Source organism: Leuresthes tenuis, unplaced genomic scaffold (genome assembly GCF_036924035.1).
Source record: "Leuresthes tenuis unplaced genomic scaffold, fLeuTen1.0.hap1 SCAF_17, whole genome shotgun sequence".
In the NCBI taxonomy this organism is placed as follows: Eukaryota; Metazoa; Chordata; class Actinopteri; order Atheriniformes; family Atherinopsidae; genus Leuresthes; species Leuresthes tenuis.
The window spans coordinates 3,845,686-3,871,495 of NW_027325371.1; the positions used below are offsets into that span (position 1 = coordinate 3,845,686).

Genomic DNA, 25,810 nt, shown 5'->3' on the forward strand with positions numbered 1-25,810 from the left:
TAGAAGACATGAAAGAAAACGAAGCTCAGTTCACAGGGAATAAAGCCAAACCATATCTCTGGAAAACTAATCTGGACATTCAGAAACACACACACGTATATAACAACCGGTTAACAAATTGTATTAGCAGAGAAGCGTGACTGCATGGCAAATTACACCTGTCCTGATGGATGTCCTCTTTACAGGCTGTGGACGCAGGCTGGGAGGCCACAGAGGGAGGATGCAGCTCCAGCCAAATACTCATAAAATGATGCGTACCCCGGCCATGTGGCACCTCCTGGCAGGGGTGTGACACCCGGATACCCATGCCCAAAACACAGAGAGATACGTGTTCCACTTAATCCCTGGCAATCAGGAGGAAATGTGAATCAAATGTCCCTTTTCTACATGTTTTAACTCGTAAAGCTATGTCCTAGAAGCTCTAAATTGAAGATGAACAAAGGAAAACTGTAAATAATGTGCTGCACGTGCTCAGGAAAGAGGGTGGAAACCTGGTACTTTTATTAATGAATTCAAAAGCTCAGTCTTTACATCTGCCTGTGGTTCCAGAGATAATCTAATAAAAGAAGAATAAACAGTTAATCCGAATGCAGGAAGTGCAGCACTTTCTTTACACAAGAAACACTAAATCTAGACATGATAACACTATGAAGCAGAATGGAGGAAAACCACTAAAAGTCTGACTGCAGTTTGGCTTTCGTCCACCTTGTCAAAGGCAATACAGCCTAAAGTGGGCAGGTAAAAGCACTTAATTTTTATCACAGTATATTGTATTTGACTTTGTTCAGTGAAAGGTTCAACTGAACGCACATATAGCAACAATAAACATCCTAACCGGTGAGTTGAAGGTAAAAATGATGCTTTAAACAGGGTGCGTGGTATGAAACTCTCCACATCAGCTAAAATAAACCACGAAAGTCCATTTTAGATTGATTATGGCGACAAGTTACTCATACAGTGATGTATTAAAAGATCTGATCAGATAAAAAGACTAAATTAAACATTCTTATTCCTATTAAAGTAAAGCTAAACTAAGAAAACTGATTTGCACACATACATATGAAGCTGCCTGGATGTAAAGATAGAATTAACTAGTCTGTTCCCACAAGAAACTGTGTAATAGAAACATTCGTCTACGTTTTGCCACAAAAATTGTGAGATGGGAACGTTTTAAGTTGCCCGTTTTGTATTGGGAGGCATTGAGGTGACACGATGCAAACCTGCGTACGTTAGCCACGCTTTAATCATGATCTGAGCCTGCACCATGTGTCACTCTAACCAACCCCGACTGACAATGAAGGAGAAAAGTTGGTGGATAAAACTGGATCAGACGGCGCTCTTAACAGCTTCATGCAATGCAAAACAGAATCTTGTTGTGAAACGTAAGCATGTGACATTTTTGGAGCCTAAAACGTGCACTGATTTGACAGCGTGAGGCCTGTTATAATGTGAAACTGATGGACCAGTGCAGCTATTATACATTACTGTGTGGGACTGCTGAATTATCAGAGAACAGCGCTGGTGGATCTCTGAGCTGTGGCTCCATCGAACACCGAACCAATGAATTTATTCATTCTGATTACATTTGTTTTTATACACATTGCATTTGCTGCATGCTTGCATGTTAAATAGAGCTAAGAGTCACCTGCATTAAGTTAAAGGGTATTTTTAAACCTAGATTTCTGGCATGAAATACGTTCATCTACTCACAGAGAACAGTTTTGGGAAAGTCGGCGTCCTTCAGAAGATATTTAGATAACTGGAGATCCATATAACGGAGTGAACGGGGCTTAGAGGATGCAGCCTCTAAATAAGGCTTTATCTGTCTTTATTTCACCAATACTTTAAGAAGAATGAATGAATGAACGTGTGCTATAGCTCTGTTAGCTCATAGCTGCTGTGTTGTTGTTATTGGCGGCTATCGGGGGGCTTATAAAGGGATTTCTACACAGGCACTCTACTGGGACGACTTCATCGACATGCATGGCTGCAGCACAGCTCATTCACTCCGGTAAGAACGTCCATCTTACTCAAAGTCGTTGTTCACGTTGTCAAAATTTGATAAATATCCTGCCATGTTGCACAAAACTATCAGCAGCAAACTCCGTGTGAAGTTAGCCGACTGTCACAGAGCAGGGAGTGAATAAACTGTGCTGCAGGGGGGCGTGTGGATGAAGTGGTCCTAGTAGAGTGCCTGTGTAGAAATCCCTCCGTTAGCTCTCCTATAGCTGCAAGTAGCCACTTAACAGCAGCTATGAGCTAACAGAGCTATAGCACACGTTCATTCATTCATTCTTCTTAAAGTATTGGTGAAATAAAGACAGATAATGCCTTATTTAGAGGCTGCATCCTCTAAGCCCCGTTCACTCCGTTATATGGATCTCCAGTTATCTAAATATCTTCTGAAGGACGCCGACTTTCACCAAACTGTTCTCTGTGAGCAGATGAACGTATTTCATGCCAGAAATAAGGTCTAGGTTTAAAAATACCGGAGTTCCCCTTTAAGCTGCACATATCTATATCAAGACAATCAGGAAAGTATCCCTTTTAGGACTCAAAAGCATCTATTTTTAAACATATTTTCAATTTTGCACAAAGCAGAAACAGGAAGCATAATTCTTGCAGAAAACAACCACATACAGTTGTAAAATTTATAGCTCAAAAGTCTCAATTTTTTATGACCCACTTTCTGTCAGCAGGCTGTCCATTATGTTAAAATATGTTTCTGACGAATGGCAAAGAGCAACTCAAGATCACGTCATCTGGACCCACACGTTCGGTGAATATAATGTGAAGGAAACTTGGCTCCATCCCAGTTTTCTTTACAGTTTGGCCTTTAGCAACAAGCGCTCACCAACACTGATGCACCTCATTTAACTCAGCTAAAAGAAAAGCATTCTTAGTTTTATTAAGTGAACATTGATCTGGATTTTTCTTATATAATTTACATTGTAAACGCTGAAATACTCGAGTTTCCTGCTATGATTATGTGACCCCTTGCACCACTAGTTGTGGGATTTTGTTGTGTCCTCATCTTCTACAGCTCTGGATGGAGAAGTGACACCACCCACCCCTTATCTCGATGAACCAGCCCTTAATAATCCAATAAGGCTAGTGGGTGGATGCGCATATGTACTCGCACATACATTTGGATTGAAGCCCAGCAATAGACTCAAATAAACAAGCATACAATAAATGAGTATTTTAAGTATATGAGCATTGACCATCCTTTCTTTATATTTCTTGATGAAGTTTAATTAAGGACTAAAGCACTGAAATTTTCCCATAAGACACATCTGACATATAATATAGTTTAAAACATAAAGACTTGCTTTGAAAATCTTCCATCCGTGTCATAAAAATCATCAAAATATCAAAACTTGTTTAATTCTGCTTTAATCAAACGATTCAAGTCACAACTTTTATTTGCTATTATTTAATTTTCATGCAGGCAAAGGGCAGGTTTTAATATAATAATGTTTTATTTTATCTTTGGTTATAAATCAGGTGCTGCGTTTGATCCAAAAGGCATTAATGGAGCAGTAGGATGCATAAGCTAGAATATGGCTGAAGGAAACATCTCTATGAGGACAAAATACAAATATAAGAGGTGGAAAATCTAAAAACGGTGTCGGGCTGATGTGAGGTGACCTTCCTAACTCATCCTATATCATTTAGACCACCGTGGAGTTTGTCTGGCTGTGGACAATGCAGGGAAGGAGCTTCCACTGTGATGATCGACCACTTCCTCTGAAGCTTCCACACGTTTTGAGAGAGAGGAAAAAGAAAAAAAAGAGTGACGAAAACAGTGGCGGATTTACTGCCGGTGGGATTTACTCCTTGTTCCAATTTGCAGGGGGATTACTCATTTTTTCATCATGCTTTTATTTATTTATTCCGTTTCCAAATTCATTTCTACTTCACCTGAAGGAAAACAAAATATCGAGCCAAATGCATAAATAGTGTCAGAGTGAATAGATAATGACAGCGGGTCAAGTTGTGAGTGAGTCACGTCTACGCTGGTGGAAGAAAGTGATTACTGTAACACAGAGCTGACAATCACAGCCCAGATAATCCCATTTCTCACATGGAGCTCAAATTGTATTATGTCACATTGTATTTCGCATATGCTATCAAAAACTGGATTTAGATATGCAAACTATGTGGAAAAAAAAGTTAAATTCAAGAGAAGAAAGTAAAGGGAGGAGGCAGAAAACATGCAGCTGCAGGGTTGGCGTGCAGGCGTGTCACTTTGTCAAGCTTCTGAGAGCGCTTGATGGTCTCTAAGGGAGGTGGGAAAAAATGTCGCAAAGGCATACTCTTCTCCAAGATGAACAGATGGTGTGGAGATTCGTTTTATATCTCCATCCCATGTTGTGGCGCAGTAGATGTGGGCTTCTGTTTTATTTCTTTTCTTCTTCAAATGTTATCTTACGGGATAACGGACACACGCAATGTTTAAGCTAATGAGGAGTGGGCGGTGCTTTGTTTTCCTCTTCATTTCTTCCCCTTTCTCCCACCAACACATCTTCTTGCTTTCCATTCTCCCTCAAACCCACGCTTGGAGCGGAAACCTATATGCCACACAATTATTATGCAACACAATTGGGGGTGCTGCTTGCAGCCTGGGTGGCTGTCTAAAAGATATAGCTGACTGCAGAGTTCCCGCCAGCTACTGACGAGCGGTAACAACAGTCGAAAGAACATAATGCTCATGCTGCAGGTGATATCAGGTCAGTGCACTGCAGCTTCCTGAGCAAACTGAAGATGAAGAGTGTGGTTCAGAGGCAGTTTTAGCCACAGTCTTCTTGTGGGGATGATGGTCAGTCGGCTCAGCGCTCTGGTTCACAGACAACTGTCTCAACAAATATTAGATAGATTGCACAGAAATGTTTGACACACATAAGCAGGACTCATGGATGAGGAAATCCCATCTGACTTTTCATCTACCATCGCCACTGGTTCAAATACTTCACTTTTTCAAGGATTCAGCCATGACAAAAATAAGGTAAAAAGGGTTTGACACTGTCAGTGTCATCAAATCAATCATCGAAAGCACTGGATTAGGTATCTATATTTATTAAAATGACTTTATCGCCCCACACTAGTGCTGCTGGATTCATTCTGAACCACTTTAGGCTGTTTGCAGCTGTACGATTGTGCATCTTTGATAGTAAAAGCTGGCAGTTGAGGTAAATAAAGGCCTCCGAGTGTATTTACGCAAATAAATATACGAGATCTGAAGCAAGCGACCTGTTTCTGTCCATTTGCACTGCAAATCTGTTATACAACAGATAGATGTAGCCACCGGAAAATCACCCTTTGGTTTGTTGATTCATATTTTGTAGCTTTGACTTGATGATTTAGACGTTTCTAAGTCAGTGACAAGAAAGCTGATCCATAACAACGTGAACTGTGCATTTCCAACAAATAGCAGCTTGTCAATCAAAACGTATGCATGCTCGGCTTTATTTTACTCAAAATTGGGACCATAGTTCATGAATTGGAAAACGTGTTCGATGAAATAACTCATCTTTATTTAAATAGCACTTCTCCAACACAAATGCAGCCCAGAGTGCTTAACGGGGGAAATATCAAAGTAAGCACGTGTGGAATTAGAAGAAAAAGTAAAACAGTTGAAAGGTTAACAACACCAACAAAAGCAATTTGCAAACAGGCCGAGAAGAAAGATGTTAATATCAAAAGCAGCAAAAGCAAAAAGCAGGAATAAAAAAAGTTGAAAACACACAGAGAGAGCACATTCCAACAAGTAGCACACAAACAGATAAAGGCAGAAAAGTGCTTTCAAAGGGAAATATTTTAAGTTGAGTCTTAAAAGCTTCGATGAAAAGTTCCACAGCAGATGAGCCTGACAGCTGAAAGCTATGCCTCCCACTGCTGTCTTTACTGGGAAATTCTGGGAGGGCCTGGATTTTCAGGCCTGCTTTAGAACGATAAGATCTCCTCTTTAAGATGGAGTTCGGCCATTTAGGGCCTTTTAAAACCTATGGAGAGAAGCGAGAAGACGGTAAATATAATCTCTCTTGGCAAAACTCAAGAAATAAGATGTGAGAACTAGTGATTAGGACCATAAAGCAATTTAAAGATTGCTTAATGAGGTCACAAATTAAATTAGAAGCGGAATAATTTTCCGATAGACCTTTAAACTGACTGTTTGCATTCAGATAAAATGCACGTTTGCATTGGCTCCATTTATTATTTCTTTTAGGTCTATGATTTTGATTTAATTATGTCAGCGCAGGCTTTGGCTGCGCGCACGTTAACGTGTGAAGAGCACACGATGCATAAAAAGAATCTGAGAGACCATCCATTATCGCCTTACAACGATTCCAATTCATATCGGCTTTTTAAAGATATATGACTGGTGCGTTGAACGGGAAGTTTTGGCACAAATTTCAGTCATTTGGATATACCGCTGCGTGCTGTGGAAGCCTGAAAATATCTGCTTTTTAATTATCAGACAACAGCTGATGGGTCTGGATGAAAGACCGGTACCTAATGAATGAATGTGCTTTGTGTGGTGCAGATTTATTAAACTGAGGAGCAAAAACAAGAGCAGACACATCGACAATGTAGACAAGTGAGCATTACATGGCTGACAGCCAGGGAGCCCAAAAGGACAGCACAATGCCTGTCTGTAAATGATGATTTAAACCTACACTGACCAAAGAAGCCAACATGTCCAATCTGCAAAGACACGCAGACCAGGTCAAAGGATTCAACCAGTGACAGGTTAGAGGACGTGATAGATAACATAATTACATCATGTCCGAGGCATCAAAGTAAACCTTTTCCACCATCGGAGTTTGACGGAGCAATTAAGCGATGATGCCTTTTTAATTTGGCCTCATCTTTCCACCCGCCAATATGTCAAAGATCTCAACGTGCAAATGGATTGTTCACATTGGTAACATTAACTTTACCACAACACGGAACCTGCTGAACATCACAAGTATGCAAATCAACAATGTCAGCTGAAAAATATCAATTTATTCTCGAACCGGCCTGGCGATGTCGAACATGTCACGTACGTTTTGGTCAATTACCGTGTCTGTTACTTTAAAATCTGGTGTGAGGAGACCAAACCAACGAGCAAATACAGCAAATATTGTTTAAAAAGTGAGGTTTGAACACATGAATTCAAGTACAGCGGATGCCAGATCACCACATACATTAAGGGCTTTAATAAGACTCTGACCTTCATCTAGTTATTTACAGAAATTAAATAATTGTTATAGATTGTGTTATATATAAGAAAATTGAACAGCTCATGAGCAATAATTTCACTCTGCACTAAAATAAGAAACAAATAAATCTCTCTGTAAGCTCTGAGATTATTAGTCCTGCACCAGAGGAGACTGAACACAAATGACTCAATACACCTTCCTGACAGGGGTCTGTGCTCTGCTGAGTGCATTTTCCAGATTGCCGTTTAGTCACATTAGATGTAAAAATGAGAATTAATGAGACAAGTTAAAAGTTGTCTGGAGTATGCATAGGCTGTGTAATTCAAACCTGAATTTTAAAAATAAAAAAAAGGCAAAGAATTTCATGTTTTATGTTCCATTTCATAAGCTTCCCAGATGTTTTATGCTCCAATATCAATGCTGAAATATTTTCCCAGATGCTGATTTGCACAGTAAAAAAGGTGGGTGAAATAGCTGGGATGTAGATAAGGTGCGCTGAAATTCAAAGCTCTTAAAGTTTGGGAAAAGATTAAATAATAAATGTACATTTGAAATGTCAGCACCCCTCACGGTTGCATTCATTTCAGAGCAAAGCTTAGCTTGATGAAAGATCAGGCAATTCTGACAATCTCGAGCTTAGCTCAGCAAGCTGAGTTTGACAAGCAGTAAGTGCCCCTCAGACAGACGATAAACCCTTTTGATTTAGGTAACGGCATGTTTTTCCTCTTCAACTGACTAATAATAAGGATCAGAGACTTTTAATCCATCTAATAATTTAGTTAAATAATGTGTAATGAGGAGTCTCAGTGCAGGTAAAAGGGACCAAAGCTATCCTCATACATGCCCATCTGCAGAAAGTGATCCATTTCTCCTAAAAACATCAAACAATAAGCCTCACTTACAGTGCTGCCATATTAAAGAGTCTTATGTGGTTAAAAAGGACCTTCTGCTCCACTTTTAAATATGTTTTCAAAAGGAGTACAAGCCACTCGCATCAACAGGGATCTTCAGACACACCAAGGTTAATTCTAAACACCTTCATCAAAATACGACCACATCGCTCCCTCCTAATATCAGCCTCGGGTGCATTCACTCAGAGAATGTTTGGAGGAATTTAATCAAACTTAAGAGTGATGAATCCTTCAGTTTGGTTCATTTGGCTAAGTGAGGACTGAAATCAACTCAAGAATATCAATAACTGCAGTTTCTGCCTCTTTCCAGGAAAACTAGAGAAACTAGTCGGAGACTCGTCACGTCACAAGGTTCCCAAAAGTCCAGCAAGCCCCCAAATGCGACTGAAAACATTAACGGTGCATTTGTTTTGTGTGTTAAAGCTGTGTGGGAGAGCCAGTGCTCAGCAGGTATAACATGAGACTTTTGAGTTCAAGCTTACTTAAAGGAAACCAAACAAGTGGAGAAGGAGACCAAATAAATCCCCAACATCCTGCAGCCTGGGAGACGGGCCCCTGCACCTGTGACCAGGTAAACTTTCCACACACTCATTAATGGACGCTGCGCCTGTTGTTTACTGAAGACTCCCCGCAGAGGAGACTACCTGACCCATGTCTGCAACCAGTGAGTGGTACAAATGGCAAACATCTCTTGGAGTCATTATTTATGCAGGAATGCCCTTGGGAGTCTTTGCACTTGTTTACACAGTCACGGCACAGTCCATTCATGACGGCTCCGAGTAAATGAGCCGCTTGCTACCAATTTGTCCTGGACGACGAAGCTTTGGGGCGCCACTACCCGCAGTTACTCTGAGGTATGTGTGTGTGTTGAGGTATAGGAGAGAGGTTAACGCCGCGGAGCTGCATTGTCGGGAACCGACCTGGAACTACGGACACAGAAGTCCCAAGGGCGTCAGGAAGCACAGCGTCACATTTGGAAATAAATTAGCACTTTTTTTCCAAGAGGGGAAGCCACGGACTTTCACCTTTGAAATGGGCTGTTTGTTTGCCCGAGGACGAGGACGCTGGTCGAAGTTAGCGAGCGCTGCTTTTCACATAAAACCAGAACTAAGGCAGGAGTTTTATGGAGGCTGAAGTGAAGGGCAAAGTCAAGAAAAAGTGCATCGAGCACGAGCTCAACTTTTATAGCAAGAAAGGCGGCAAGAGCGGAGTTTGGTCTTCAGATAGAAGAGAGGGGAGTCTTTACTTTTCTATAAATAGCACAAAACAGGATTAAGTGATTCAGTTTGGTGTCTCTGAGTACATACAACACATATCATGCAGGGTTTTAAAGTGTAGCAGCGAGGAAGGTAATTATATATATTATTTCACTGCATTTCCACACAAAATGCAGCAAAATATAATAATATTGAAATTTAAAAGCTGTACTTTAGAAAAGCAAATATACGTTTCACCTCTGATGCTGCGGACAGAAAACAAGAACACCCAACAACTAAAAATGGATTAATTACTATCAGAACCATTTAGCTTATGTTGTGCAGATGATCCTACGGCCATGAAGGCACCAGACGGACAAAGTGGAGGAAGCAGCGGTGATGCTTTGAGAGAAGATTGATGCGACACACATCAGAAACGGGGATCATTCTTAATACTTTATGCAGGAACAGACGACAGCGTGTGACTCAACCCCATCAAAGAAGAGAAAACATAATGTGGCCGAGCAAATTTGGGATCGGCAGAGGCAGGAAAGAAGAATAAACACTGGAGTTTCTCAGGTGGAAAGTGCTGATGAAGAATAAAGAACTTCAGAGCCGGATGTCTGCAGCTGGATGGTGAGTGGACAGCATTTGGGACAGTTGCCCTCTCCAGCTTGGTCACTAGATGTCACTAATTTGGTACAAACTGTGACTTTAAAGTCTCTAAGAAGTGTTTTGTCTAAAACTCCAGTATCTCTGGAACCTCCAAGTAAAAAGTGCCACCAAAAACTAACAATATAAAGGCATCAAATGTGACCATTTCTGATTTCTACTCCAAGTTAACGAGAATTAATTCAAAGCTGCCATCATCTGGCAGCTTTTGGCATTTTTGCTGCTTCACATCACCTGAGAGTGAGGTTGAGTATGCAGTTTCCCTTTAAGTATTCATTTGTGCGTGTTTAATATATGGTTTAAAGAAGAGGGAATTCAATTAAGCAGCAAAGTTAGTTTTTGGGGTTTTATCGAGCGAAGAAGTAAAAAAAATAAGGCAGAACTGCAGCGAACAGAGAGGCACGGCGACGAGAGAAAAGGGGGGAAAGAAGCGATAAGATCATTTAACAAGCTTCCTTCTAAACCACTCCAAAATCTCCAGAGTTTAATTGCTGGGAGGCAACATTATCCCTAGCAACACTGTGTCTGTCTCTTGGCCGGGATTCGGTGGGTACCTGCTGTATCCACTCCCTGCACAATACAGCGCCCACTGAGCCATATAATCCTCTCAGGCCCTCCTCTTCTGGAGAACCACATTCAATCCCTTTGTGACACAGGAAAATCTCCTCTTCTCCATTTTTTTTTTTTTTGTCAGGGTACGTGCTTCAAATAAGGCCAATCAGTAGGTGCCGTTATGTGTGCACAATGCCACAGGGAGCAGTAGAGGAAGGGGAAACAGAAAGGTAGAGTTAAATAAAAAGACGTTTGATTTGCTGCTGTGAAATTTGGGGCTACTTTCCATTCCTGTGCGGAGCTCCCTGGAGCAGCCATATTTCTGTTTATGTTTAAATGTGAATCAGTCAGATGGGCGGTTGGGTTCCTGCTGAATCATCCCACACTCTCCTCAGAAACTACGGGGTTACTTTTGAAGCGTCTGCCTTGTAGGAAAAAACAAGAAACTAATGCTACTTTCTTCCCGACTCCTCTTTCAAGTTGCCCTTGAAAAGAAAATTACAACAGCGGCTTTGATGCAAGTCTGACATGCTTCGAGATATTCTCCATAAGTGCAGACACATACTAGATTATCATTCCAATGAGTCTTTTAACTGTCTGAGTATTGCAGAAGCCGGCGAGAGACAACATTTTCACCACGGTGCAGAGGGACGTGGAAACAGTGGCTCATTACACAAAATGGCAAAAGAAGAAAAATGATGATTTCTTTGTTGTCCAGTGGTTTGTAACTTAAGTTAATATAGCATTTAGAAACCTGCCGAGACATCTTTTAATTAAAAGATGAGCTAAATAATGAGAAATTACAAAGGTGGTGCGCTGCAGAAGATTACTTTGATTTTGTAGTTTTTATACGATGCTTTTTCTCCCCTCAGTTGCACATTTTCTTCATAACCAGTAACATCTGCAGGATGTATTCCATTTTGTGCCTCTTTTGTGTTCTTTTTCCTTCGTAAAGTTTGTTTTTTACCAGCTCAACTTAAAATGTTACCTTTCCTCAGTAGAAATAATTGCAAGTTGCTTCACAAACTGCGCTCCCGGAGCACGGCCTCTACATTAAAACTCCTTTCATTATCCATTAGTCGCACGCGAGTCATCCTACCTGTGCGATTTGCAGGTGAAATCACTTGTCGACACAGCAGGTGGTGAAGTCCAACGCAGGCTCAGCACAACAGCAGTTGGTGACTGTAAAAAAGACAATAAATAAAGGGCAGTTTGTCAGATCCAAAGGGCAAACTGCTGTCCCTCGATGGTAAAAACACAATGACAAAAAGCATCTTTTTTCATTAATTTACAATCAAATTTTAGGATAAAACCAGAGAAAAAGAATTAAAACAGCTGCCAGAACTAAACTGTAACATAAGATTCTGTGGTCATGCAGATTTTAAATGATCCATAAGGTAAATAATATCACAGAATCCCAATATTACAGCTGTGGGAGGATTTTTTAAAACTGTTTAACCAATGGAAGATATCAGCAACAACTTCATCATTTAATCTATCCTCAAACTTTTGTAATAAGGATATCAAACGTACCGATTACCGATGCCGACATAACAGGCAGATATTAAATTAAATATGAGCTGAAAAGCTTGAAATAAAATCTACTTTTTCCATTTAAATGAAAAATAAGGAGTGCATTTTTATAAGTCCAAACAGAAGGAGCATCTAGTAAGTAGCACTTTCTGTTTAAGCCAGCGAGGGATGCTGCCGGCTGTCATCAAGCCACAAAATGTTTGAAAAGAATGACTATTGGGAGATGCTTTTCCTTCAGGGCTTCCTGGCAGAAAAGTTCCTGGCAGAAAGTCTTTAGGAATCAGGAGAACTGTTGTATAATACAACAAACTCACTGCAGTGACCAGGCTCCAATGGCTGAATGGATACATCAGTCTTTCTATATTAGCTGCTTAATAATTCATTAATGTTTTCTATTTAAATCTACCAGTTAAATGGATGTTCAGAACTAGTTCATTGCTCCACGTCTGCAGTTAACTGTGTTTCATAACTGGATTAACCGTTGATGTATAATTTACTACCAAACACCGTGAGAGCAAGAGATTTTTATGGAATAGTTGAAAAGTGCTCCGCCACTGACGAGAAGCAGAAAACAACCTGCTGGGCAAACCTGATTCAGAGGAGACTTGTTAATTTTCTGAGGAAGACAAAAGCTTTTCTCTTTTAAACAGCAACATGTTGGTCGAGGCTGGAAATTTACCCGGAGCCCTCTGTTGTTTTGTCACATGCTGCAATCTGAAATACATTAATATGTTGTTGAAATAATAGTAAAGAACTCTACTCAACATCTAATGTAGTGAAAACTGAGCAGATATGGCACGTCTGGCATTAAAGATTATCTGATTTACGCATTTAAGAGACACTGCTTGGGTTCTTTTAGGAGAAAGAAAACTTTCCAACCTCCCGACTGTCTTTGTCTCTCAGTCCCAAACCAAATACTGAAGATGTGGATCTTTGTAAAAACTGCTGATTGTCTTCAAATGATTTCCAAAAATAGGGTTTTTGGAAACTTGATTGAATATCCACAGCTGCGAATTAATCCTGACTTGGTGCCTCAGTAAGAGCTGCAGAAGGACAGCATATGAGGGACTGAGTTAAAATAAACTACAATGTGTAATAAATAGTTTTTGGATCACAATAGAGCTCCGTGATACAGAGGAACAAGACATGTCAGGGTGCTTTAATGTGATTGGTTGACAAAAAGAACAACCGAGAATTTCCCCACTGAATGATGTGCTGCAGAGAAGCTGTTCAGCGGAGGAGAAGTCGTTAATGATGTGGTGGAATATCTACTCAGAGTTCGGCTCACATTCTTAAAAAGATCCTTCGCAGCCAACACTGCTTTAGGAGAGGAGCTGGTGAGGTGAAAGGTTAGCTCATAATCCATAACAAATAGCTGAGATTCGCCGCGCTGGCATGGAATCAGGTCTCGGCACGAGTGGAGGAGCCACTCGCTCATTTGCATTCAGGCCATGAAAGTTGTTAAACTTCTTTTGGTGAGATGTGGTCAGCTGCTCAGCTCCCACCTGCTGCTTTATTTTTCAGTAAATCTGGAGCATAAAGACGGTTGCGGCCGATGGAGCAAGTGATTCGAGTAACATGAGATTATATAAACTGTCAGTAATGAGGCACCCGGGACGGCAACTGTGATCTGCAGAGGTCGACCGTAACATCCGGCCTCACAGCTGAATAAAATGCATCCTGAGTGTAATTTTACAGTCTTAACATGAACAGGTACATGCAAAGAGACAAGCGGGGGTCTGGGAGGGCGCTGCACTCACTGTGGAGGTCACACGCAAAACATCACAATGATACACAAACACTGCTGACACGGGGAAAATATGAGGACTTCAGAAGCACTGTGAAATGTATGGAGAAATGGATGCGAGGGTCATTTTACTGAGCAGCACCATTAACACCGCTGCCCTTGTCTGGAGTGAAGCTCAGATCCGTCACATACACACACACAGTGCAGGGTTTTCTCCTCTTTTTCACCCTCGGAGAAGGAGGTGATCTGAGAGGTCGACATTTTAACTGCAGCAGTGAGGAGATGGCTTCCTTTCACCTTGACGGGCATATAATGAACATTTTTCATTTCCAGCTTAGCTTCACTTACAGAGTCAGTCAGCTATTTTCTCTTTGAACCTTTTCTTTTCAGCCTTCTGACATTTCCCTCTGTGGTTTTGCCAGGATGATCTTCACAGTAAATTTGTGCCCCTTTTAAAGAAATAGGTTACATTTCTGTTGATTTTTTTTTCAAAGCGCTCATTTCCATAAAGGTCCCCGTATAACACAAACAGGCCTACGGTGCAGCGTGAAGCACAAACAATATGCTAATCACACCTGTTTCAATTAGAGCTTGGGTATCCATGAAATCCATATCATTACTTACTTATTGTTTTGCATTTTGCCTCAAAAAAGGCTGCACTTTGAAGCAAAGAGACTAAATATTTGACTGATGGGTGAATAAATGTACATGAAGTTGGCTTAGAAATGAGGAATATGTGAACTGCAACACTATAGAGAGCATAACCACACATATGGAGATGGGTAAAGGTGAATAAAAACCCATAACGATAGAGATTACACAGCTAAAATAATGAAAAGAGGAGCTAGGCTTCTTTGAGCGCAGTCAACAATGTGGAGAGCGGTTTTAGGCAATATTTTTTGCATTCAGATCCTTTTAAAAAGAGAACTGAAGCCATATTATCGCTCTTTCCAAAGCAAGCAGAAGACCAAAACCAGCCTTTCGTCACAGATCTTTGCCTTTCAGAAGGTTTAGATCAAATCAAGCACATCACATTCATTTTTCAAATAGTATCTAAAGAATTCAACACTGGAGATTGACCACTAATCTTCCAGATAAGGTGCTCTAAAGATGGAGCAAAACACACGATCCACTAATATTGTCAGTGGTATTTAAAGACCATATCTGAAAGTCAATTTTTTAATCTTGCTTTTTTAATCTATGCTCTTTTTGTATTTGATACGACATTTAATTCACGGTTTTGTAACCGCAGAGTCTCAAAACTGTATTTAAATCCCAAACAGCGAAGGTTTCACATGTGATTTACACATCGAGATCAAGATTTACATGAAATGAGCAGTTAGCCAAAAAGAAACTATTAGCATTGAACGTTTTCTAATCGCACAACGAGAAAAATCGAGCATAGCAGACACAGAGAAGAGGGGGAACAGGGGAAGTCTACGTTAGTTAAACCTGCTTTAGCTGAAATAATAAAAGAAAGAAAGAAATCACATCACTGTAGATTAAATTAATCTGCCCAAAAGCAGGCTTTGTACACTTTACTTGCTTTTTTCCCTCCACTTACAGTAATAAAACACACATTTCAGCATTAGTTGATCGCGGTTAATCGCGGCCTAAGCAATTGGCTTAAAAAATAGGAGAAAAGACACTAAGAGTTCAGAGTTCTGAATCTGATGTGTCCAATGACTGCAGTTTTTCATTCATTTAACTGTCATTAGGATCTGTTCTGTTTGTCCTTTGTTGTCAACTACCTCTTCAGTTTTCTGTTGTGGCAGTTTATGTGCTGTGTTTTTGAAATGTCAAGTGGGTCTACAATGCATGTTTTTATTTGAAAGAAGAAATAAATGGTAAAAGACATTTTTTGTGTTTATTTGATTCTAACTACATATTATCAAAATAGAGATTAATCGCGAGTTAACTATGAAAAAATGCGATTAATCGCGATTAAAAAACAGTTTGACTGCCCTAATATTCATATTATCATCCAACAGCTTTTTTAGGGTGATGCCACACTGTCCTTGTTCATTAGGTTAATGGTTAGACTTGGTCATAAATTAGTAGCTAGTTAGAAGTTCACATTATGCTTCTTGAAACAAAATAACTGTCTCAAAAATGTCTGAATTTCTGTAACTTTGTAACTCTGTAATGTTACAACATATTGGCGATGTAGACAAACCTATTACATGTTTTCTTGTGAGACTGCGCTGCATACCTGCATGTCAAGATCTACGCGTTGGAAGAAGATATATAAACATAAGAGGAAACAGAAGTACTGCTGCTAAAAAAAACAACTTGTGTTGGATACAGGATTGTGAGACATGACACAAAAATGTGTGCAAAATGTGTGCAAAATGTGTGCGATACAGAAACTTTCCTGGTTAATAATCTGGAATAATGTGGACGAGTAGGGGCAGGAAACCAACCTTAAATATGAAACAAAGTCACCAGATATCACAACTGAAATTTACAGGCAGCAGGAGACCAGAAACTTCAGTGTTCTGACAGAAAAAGTTACTGTTTTAGATCAAATTTTCCAGCTTGCTCACAATCCAAGCTGTTTGACCACGAGGCAAAGTGGTGAAAATACATTCTCAGATACATTTTTCCTGCCGTCGCTGTCCAAACGCAGCGTTACGTGCCACCGAGTTCACCCTAAAGATAACAGCTCTATTACTGCATCATACATCTGAAAAGACAGTTAGCATCTATTTTAATTCGAGTCACGCTTGAAAATCCCAAAAAGAGGAAAAAGAAAATATCTACAAACAACAGAGTTTGTATTATTACAGAGAGGATTATGGTTTGCTGAGGCTGAGATGAGCTGTAGGTAGTCTGCCCACTACTGGCAGAGAAAATACTTCTATGTGGGTTTTCTTTCACACCTGGGATTGTGACATTTTTTTTTGGTTCAGTGAAAATGTTTTATAAGCGTTTTATAAGAGCATCCCTCCAAATCCAACAGAACACAGTGTACAGTAGTGATTAATTATCCTCAAATCCAAAGCTTAACTGTAAACTAACCCCTGCACTGAGCGTAGGTTTAACCGACATGTTAAATGCACAAAAGTAACAAACATCAGATGCTCCAAATCTCAAAAAATCCTGACATGTAATCAAAATGCAAAACAAGACCCCACACGCTCACAAATATGCTCATGCCCACATTTGGCCACACAGGGGGGGCTGGCAGGGTGCGTTCCAAGACAGCTGGTGAAAACCGGGTGCGCTCTGGCTGCTACAAGGAGCAGATTCAGGTGGCATCTGTGCCTCCTGTTGCAGCGCAATAGTAGAAACACTAAAAGTGAATTACAACATTAATGATAGTGCTCTGCAAGCTGTCGTTCCATATTACACATCCATTATTCCTTGCATGGGTACTCAGAGGCGTCGTGAAGGAACAGAACCACCCCCTCCGCCTCCCCACCACCACGTCTGCAAAAAGCCCCCTCACTGTCGAAAGGAGTGTAGGTTTATGAAGTATCCACCGTACCATGTCACCACTCCAGTGCCGACTGGATGACAGATTTTCTAAACTCCATTTCCATCCCTCACTTCATCTTTCAAGCAACCAACCTCCCACCTCTGACCCCCTTCTCCACGTCTCGGCACGACCGGTGCTATTTCAAACAACGTTTGTTTGATCTCGCCGCCCTCTACAGCTGAATGAAATCAATCTGGGAGAGATGACATATGTGAGCAGAAATGATTGGCCACAAGAATAAGACGTATTTGAGAGCATGGAGCTCGTACCCTCTGCCTCCAAGGCGAACAAACACACACAGAGTGACCGTTGCATGTCTGATAGGCATCACGCTGCCATCTCCGAGCTGTCACCCATCCCCACACTTTCAATAACTTCAAATCCCCTGAAAACTTGGAGAATAAAGGCAGAGTCGATCACTCATAGCTGCCTTCACTTGGCTCTTCTCTACAGGGAAATAACAGCCGAAGGAGAAAAACAAAGTCGGGATCCCAGCCTCTTCTGCAGAGAAGCTCTAGCATCCCCGGAGGACATGGGGAGAACACTTCTTTCATCACTGTGGTTAAGACACAATAACAAAAGATTCATTTATGATGCTGTGACATAAATAGAATGCAGGTATAAAGCAAGTCGGAGGGAGGATCAATGCTAATCAAGTGGGGATTTTTAAGAATAAGAAGCATGACGTTCAGTGGCCCTGAGGGGCAAAACACTACAACATTGGACAAAATGCAACAACAAAACCAGAAATACAGCAATTTATAAAACACAAAGATATGTCAGAATGAAACCGAACAGACAAGAGAAAAGAAAACCAAAATAACATGTTAGGAAACAAATCCGAAATGCATTTCACCACTATATAGAAAAGCAAAACAGAACGAGAGAAAGAGAAATGGCAGAGTTCCAGAAACTGTGACAAGAAAACAGAAAGAGCAACAAACATGTCAGAAAAACCTTAAAAGAAACAGAAAACAACAACAAATAATCAAATAAAAACGACTAAAGCAGAAACAACAACAAATAATCGATTAAAAAACGACTGAAACGGAGAAAAAACAACAAATAATCAAATTAAAAACGACTGAAACGGGAAAAAACAACAAATAATCGAATAAAAAAGGACTAAAACAGGGACAAAACAAATAATCGAATATAAAACAACTGAAACGGGGGAAAAACAACAAATAATCTAATTAAAAACAACTGAAACGGGGGAAAACAACAAATAATCAAATAAAAAAACGACTGAAATGGGAAAAAACAAATATAGAATAAAAATGACTGAAACAGGGAAAAAACAACAAATAATCAATATAAAACAACTGAAACGGGGGAAAAACAACAAATAATCAAATAAAAAACGACTGAAATGGGAAAAAACAAATATAGAATAAAAATGACTGAAACAGGGAAAAAACAACAAATAATCAAATAAAAAAAACGACTGAAATGGGAAAAAACATAAATAAAACTGACTGAAACAGGAAAACAACAAATAATTCAATTTAAAAAACCACTGAAACGGGAAACAAGTAGTTTTCTGTTGAGCTCTTATTCATCCCATTTATTTCTGTTTTCACTCTATTTTCTCAAACTTAACTTTGATCATTTTTGTGGACTTTTATTGTGTTTTGTGTGTTCTGCTTCGTTGTGTTTCTGAAACGTTTTCTGCACTGATTGTGACTGATTGTCACGCCCTGTTTCCTCCCTTTCCCCTTTAGTGACATTTACTTGTGTTTTTGGCCTTTTTAAAATGATGTATTGCTCTGATTTTGACTTGTTATTGTTTAGCGACACCTTCGATGTTTCCTCGCGTTTCGCCCCTGGACTCAACTCGAAGCTTTTCTATAGGAATGTGTTGTAATTTGGATTTGTTTGATCACGGGTCGACTGTTTGATCGCGGGTCGATCGGCGGCCGCTCCCTTAACAGTGTCTGGCATCGGCAGCTCATCCAGCCACAGATCTCTGCTGCCAACTGCCTGTGATTTCTTTATTCAGGAGACAGTGCCACAAAATGTGTTGTACTTGAGTGTTTCACAATTACCAGCTGATTATATCTGCTGCATTAGCATATTAAAAGGAAGACTACTTGAACACACTGATAATGTCTGAGTGTTGCAAATAATTTCCCCACTCATTATCGACGGCAGACACCAAGATCTGGGAAAGGGAATGTCGATAAATACCCGTAAACCTTTGCTGTGTAAATAACAACAATTACAGAGAAATTAGATCAGGCTGTGCTGGTGAAAAGGGAGATAATTCTAATTAAAAACTCACAGATATGTGAGCCAGAGAGCATAAAGCACATCACACCCTTCTATAGGAGAGAATTGTTATTTACTCGTGTGTTAAAATCTTTTGTGTGGTTCAGAAACTGCGACTAAACCAAATCACTAGTCTTCCTTCGGAGTAAAAAGCAAGGATGAAACATCAATATTTAATTAGAAAAAGACTCTGAAGTCATTTATGTGTGATACATGTCCATAATCTCATTGAAGTTTCAACTTTTGACTTTTGTTTGTTTGCATTAAGGCAGGTCTTCTGGGCTTTAGAAAATGTGACTGTTTGACATAGAATACCTTTTTTTTTTACTTTTGTATATGCCACATGGCTTTTTTTTAAGTTGTGTGCCTCATTTCTAAGTATGAAATGCTTTTAGAGGTTTGCTTTTGCTGTCAGGTAATTCTGCCCTGAACTGCTTTGCTTTCCTGTCATTCTGTTGCTCAAATATTCCATTTTAACGACAGAACTGTGCAAAAGTCTTGATTTTGCTTCCAAACTGTCAGACTTTATCTTTTAACATGGTCATCAGCAATAGTTCTCCAGGCTTTATGAAATTTTTAAAAGTTTGCTTTTTTTCTCATTTTCAGTCCAGTTCTTGAACATGAACATTTTTGTTTGTTAAGCCTCTTAACTCTGACCTTTGAAAAAAGGCTACTTACGCAAGTGATGAACCAAGACACATCATTTGTTACCATTTCTTTAGTTGGATCTATGAAAAACAGCAAAGAAAACACAGTTTGACAGACAGAAAATAGGATTTCTGCAGCAACAAGGTGATTCCCAAAGAGCTATTAGCTGAAAACTTGGCATATCTCAGCATGGTGTGCAGTGTGTCCTTAAAACATTTGAGGAAACTGGACAAGTGGAGGACAAAAGAAGAAGTGTCAGGCCTAAAAAACTATCTCCAGCAGATGAACAGGATCTGAAAGTGATGTCCTTAAGAAAGAGGAAAAAATCCAGCTGTGACCTGACAGGACCTGAGAGATGCATCTGGACCTTCAGCTGATCCATCTACTGTTGGCCCAAGCCTCATCAGAAATGGTCTCCATGGAAGGGTGGCTGTCAAGAAGCCATTCTTAAGGAAGGGAAACAGGGAGAAAAGGCTGAGCTGTGCCAAATGACACAAGAAGTGGACTGAAAATCAGTGGCAACAGGTCTTATGGAGGGATGAATCCTCCCCAGAGCCCGGACCTCAACATTATTGAAGCAGTGTGGGATCATCTGACAGAGAACGGAACAAAAGGCAGCCCACATCCAAAGAAGAGCTTTGGGATGTCCTTCAAGAAGCCTGGAGAACTATTCCTGAAGACTCCTTAAAGAAATGACAGAAAGCTCGTCTCAGAGGGTTCAGGCTGAGTTGGAGAATAAAGGAGCTCAGACCAGATATTCACTTTAAAACTTCTTAATATTGTAAAAAAAACTCTGTTTTTGGCTTACATTTAGTATTTCCATTTATGTTGGTACGTCACATCACCTATTTTCCACTTTCCTTGCAGTATACAGAGATTTGAAGGGTGGCTCAAGACTTTTGCACAGTGCTGCAGGACAACTAAAGCAAATGTTGAGCATTATGCTATAACTTCCATAAGCTTCAGCAATTATTGCACTTTAACCATTTTACAGCACAAAAAAATGTCTGTTTTAGCATATAAATAAATATTTGGCATTTATACCATCACCTTGACATCATATTACATCATAGATAATATGTTAATAATCGTCCATAAACAATTAACATGATATTAAACTGCAATGCGGTCATTTTCATGTTCACAACAAAGGAGAATGTGTACTTTCTGAAGTATTTCAGGGATTTTTTGTCAGGTACAAGCATGAGGTTGCAGGCTTTTTGTGTAAGAGACAAATTAAATTGTCTCTCTTTGCTGTGTGCCGTTTTTTGGATAAAGCCCAAAGCTCTTTAATGCTGCTGGATCTCCGTCTTCCACCGCAGAGCGGCTAAAAATGCACGTGAATGTGAAGGAGACTGAATGTCATGAAATTCATCAATGTGCCAGTTTTTGTTCATAACGCTGCCAAAGTGACTTTTCATGGGCAGAAACCTCAGCATGGGTCAAACAATCATTGAGTAATAAACATGTCTAAGAGGCTATCATAGCCTCCCTGCAGGTATGTGATGGTCATTTTGTGATTTTTGCCTCTTTGAAGAGTTGTGATGCCTTCAAGTGCTGTGAAATAATTCGTTTGACAATGTTAAGTAGCTTTCACCCTTCTTTTCTTTCACTTTCTTGAATTTCACCTCCAGCACTGTTAATCAATACACACTTTTCTTGCCCTTTTCCTTTTCCATACACATATCTCCCTGTCTGACCAAACTGGCAAATTTGTGCTCTTAATCAGCTCTCCTTCCTTGTCTCTTCACTCCAGGCTGGCGACACGCTTCCCTTCCCCCTTAATTCCCCAGCTCTCAACAGACAGGCACACTGATTAACATGCACGCCCAGGTAGGAGCTCCCTCCAACACAACCCCACTGCCCACCAGGTCCACACACCATTATCCCCGCTACTCAATAGCACCCATCTCGGTGCACATCTGTCGAGCTGCAGCAGCCACACTCCTTAATTAGCTTTACAACTTTCCCCCTCTTCTGGGTGGAAAATAAGGGGATAAATTTGTGGTCGGCACACAGATAAAAATAAAGAAAAAAGGAGGGAGACAAAGAGGGAGGAGGACGTACTCTGAATGCTGAGCTGGAGGATGAAATAGACTGCGTTTATGTGTGTGACAAGTTTTACATTAATTCCTAACATGTCCAGGTCCGGCATCATCAGGAAAAGCCCAGCTTCCTCGCCATCTTTCCACCTGCAGCTGACGACCCCGCCAGCGTGTGCTTTATCTTCTCAGCCTCCCACTCAAATCGATCCCCCCTTTTTTTGCGCTCTTCGAGTCCTCGACTGCTTCAAACCTGCCTGGACCCCTTGATTCTGACCCCTCCCCTCCGTCGCAGCCACCGTCATCGGTCCTGGCGACGGTGGCGTTTCTCACATCTGAGTTGTAGCTGTGGCTAGTGCTAATCTGCTTCGCTCTCTGCATTCCACCGCAGCACGTCTGTCAGCAGCTCCGAAACAAACCAAGGAAGACGACAGAGGGAAGGAAGAGGCATCCAATTAATATGAAATTGTCTCCAGAAGTCAATAAGGTTTTAGTTCCACTTGAGTGTGTCTAAATGTGCAGAGTAAGGCTAATTATAATCCCATGGAGTATTTATACTATTTATGCTTTGCTCCTGTCATTACTACATGCTGTAATCCTCCGACCCCTGTTGTGTGCATGTGCTGATGAGCCTTATGCCGGTTGCCAAAAATACTTGTTTCCCATTCCCGAAGGCTTGGGCAACTATTTTACGTGCAGACAGTACGACATTAATCACAGTTTCTATGGCAATGAGCATCGAACAATATCATAATCAGCGCTTCCATCGAGATTGTAGTTTGAATCCAGGAGGGCAAAGGTTGCTGTGCAAAGAAGAACAATGAGCTATTTTAGTCAAACTGCTATTCTACATACATGGCAGCTTCATTAGAACTACCCACTGGGTGCATAACCTTCTGCAGGCCTCCAACCAATCGTCTCCCGTATTAGAAATACTAATCTCCTATGTGTATTTCACCCTCCATCTTTCCTTCCATCCAGCAATTATGCCCCCTGCCATCAAAAGCCATCAAAACAGTAATTTCACTTTCTCACAGCCAGGCTTTTCATATTTCCTTCTGTGAAAGGCCTGAATCATCCCCTTATCTCCATGGCTATTACACAGTGTGCATGAGAGTGAAAACAATGGGCTTGGCGTGATGAGATCATGGCACTTCATTTCTCCGAGGCCACTCCGGTAGACACAAAGACAATCTAGCAGCAGCAAGGAGGATGGGGATGGCGAGGGCTGGAGGATTTCTCGGTCACTGAGCCCAGGGCTGTGAGGCGGGTCATCCCCAGTAATAAGAGAGGGAAGAGGACGGAGAGAGGAGGAGGGAGAGATGTGGTGGCAATAGTGGTGAAGGGTCTCACAGCCTCGGTGGAGGTTTCAGAGGAAACTGAGGTCAGTGACTGGAACTCAAACTTGGATCCTTTATTCCTGCTTGTGTATGAAAACCCTTAGAGAGTTGAGCAGTGCTGTTGCTCTTTGAGCACTGTGTTGCTTGCGAGGCAGTTTGGTCAGTGTCTTGCAGAGACAGAGAGGAGGAGGGAGTGCTTGACTGAAGAGGATATGGCAGAGTGAAGTGACAGGCCTTGGGAGGAAGAGGCAGGAGCTGCAGGAACAGACAAGCTCACTAGTGACTGAAACAGCAGGTCTGGGATCCAAGTGTCTTCACTTCACTCGCTTCTCCTGGCTGGAGTTATCTCAATTTCTTTCTTTTCTCTCAGTCACTCGGCATTCCAGAGTGGACCCATCTTTTTCTTATGCTATAACGAAGTGGTCCTCACTCAGAAAGAAGGCACGAATAGGTAGGACTGTCCAACAAACACCGGACCGCCTGAATAAAGAATTTTTCTTTCCTGCTTCATAATACATGTGATATTTTCACGAACCGAGAGATTCAATTTGAGAAACTCGCAGGTCATTTGAGATTCAGCCCCTGGGTAAGTTTCCTCGTGATTCTGAAGAGAAGATGGAGGGCTGTGCTGAATTTAGATAGAAGAAGAAGATGTGCAAACCGCTAATCTAATTTAGAGAAAACACAACAGGTGAGGACAGAAATCTTGTTTTTCAGTTTGTAAAATATACTTTCCTCTTGAATTTGATGCCAGCAACAATCCGAAGTCTTGTTTTAACAATGATAAATATTTAAGAACTGAGGCGTCTAACTAGTTTCTGCTTTATAAAGGATTTCAGCGGTTTTTTGGAGCCTCTCTGGTCATATTTTTTACATTTCTTCTCCAAATGGGAGACACATCTGGACAGCAAGCAAATAATCATTTTCAGAATTCAAACTAGCCTCATCAGAAATGGTCTCCATGGAAGGGTGGCTGTCAAGAAGCCGTTCTTAAGGAAGGGAAACAGGGAGAAAAGGCTGAGCTGTGCCAAATAACACAAGAAGTGGACTGAAAATCAGTGGCAACAGGTCTTATGGAGGGATGAATCCTCCCCAGAGCCCGGACCTCAACATTATTGAAGCAGTGTGGGATCATCTGACAGAGAACGGAACAAAAGGCAGCATTCGAGACATTCAGCTGCTTCTAACCTTCTCTATGGGAGATCATGTGCATTTACATTTACATTTGCACCTCCTTCCTGGTTTCAGGACCATATTTAAAGACACTGCCTCGCTTTTGTCTAATATTTCCCCATTTGCCAGTGTAGCTGACACATTATTGGCATGTAGCATGCTTGGACTCCCTGCATAACAGTATTGATACTAAGTGGATCACAGCAGTGAACGCTCTGGGAACTCATTGGCTTTCCCATTAATGTCCATACAATATCAAAATCTATAAGACACTTGCTGGAGTTGTGAAATGATCACAGTGTAGATGAAGTCTTTATTCACTGTCATGTGATCTCTGCAGTGATGTTGTGAGGTCACGGCTGTGCAGCGATTTTCAAATGAATGCCATATAATCGTATTAGAAGCATACATAAAATCATGTCGTATATTCAAGTTTCAAGGCTCTGCTGCTTGATATTCATAAGACGTGAAGACGTAGAGGAGAAAATAAACATCAGAAAACGTTAAACGGTTCAGCACACATTTGAAAATACATACAAATATGTTCATGTATTCATTATATACACAGTTTTTAGAGTAATTCTGCATTCAAACTGCTGCTTTCCTGTAAGATTCAAACAAAGTGGTTCCCTTCTTAAACTCCATGTACTCATGAGGCACAATCTGATTTACAGACGCATTTTCCAGCTCCCACTTCCATTACTGAGCCCTGTTTCTGTGTCTTTAACTCTGCATTTATCTGTCTGGTGCAGCACATGTACACACACACACAAACATGCACACTTCCTCTATCTCTCACTCCATCTCTCTTCCTCTTTTTCTCATTGGAAAGGGGGAATCGGGTGGGGTGGAATGATCGTGTTAGGGGGTTCACAGAAGACTGACTGTTTATTATTGTCTTCGGCCCACTTAACTCTGACAGTAACAGAATGAGATGGGGAGAGAAGCGAGTGCCATTAATCACGATGTCGGGAGGGCCTGAGTTGAGCGGAGACGCATCCATATCGCATGTGCCTGGGAGAGGAACACAAAGTGA

General features: G+C 40.8%; 1 protein-coding gene across 3 annotated transcripts in view; it reads right to left on the reverse strand.

Moving 5' to 3' along the window:
- The window catches only part of rbfox3a (RNA binding fox-1 homolog 3a), a 445,121-nt gene that overhangs the window by 326,353 nt on the left and 92,958 nt on the right, over positions 1-25,810 (reverse strand). For all 3 annotated transcript variants that reach the window (XM_072368746.1, XM_072368744.1, XM_072368747.1), the window contains exon 3: positions 11,639-11,721. The gene's annotated coding sequence lies outside the window, so the exon portion shown is untranslated. The remainder of the gene's footprint in view (positions 1-11,638; positions 11,722-25,810) is intronic.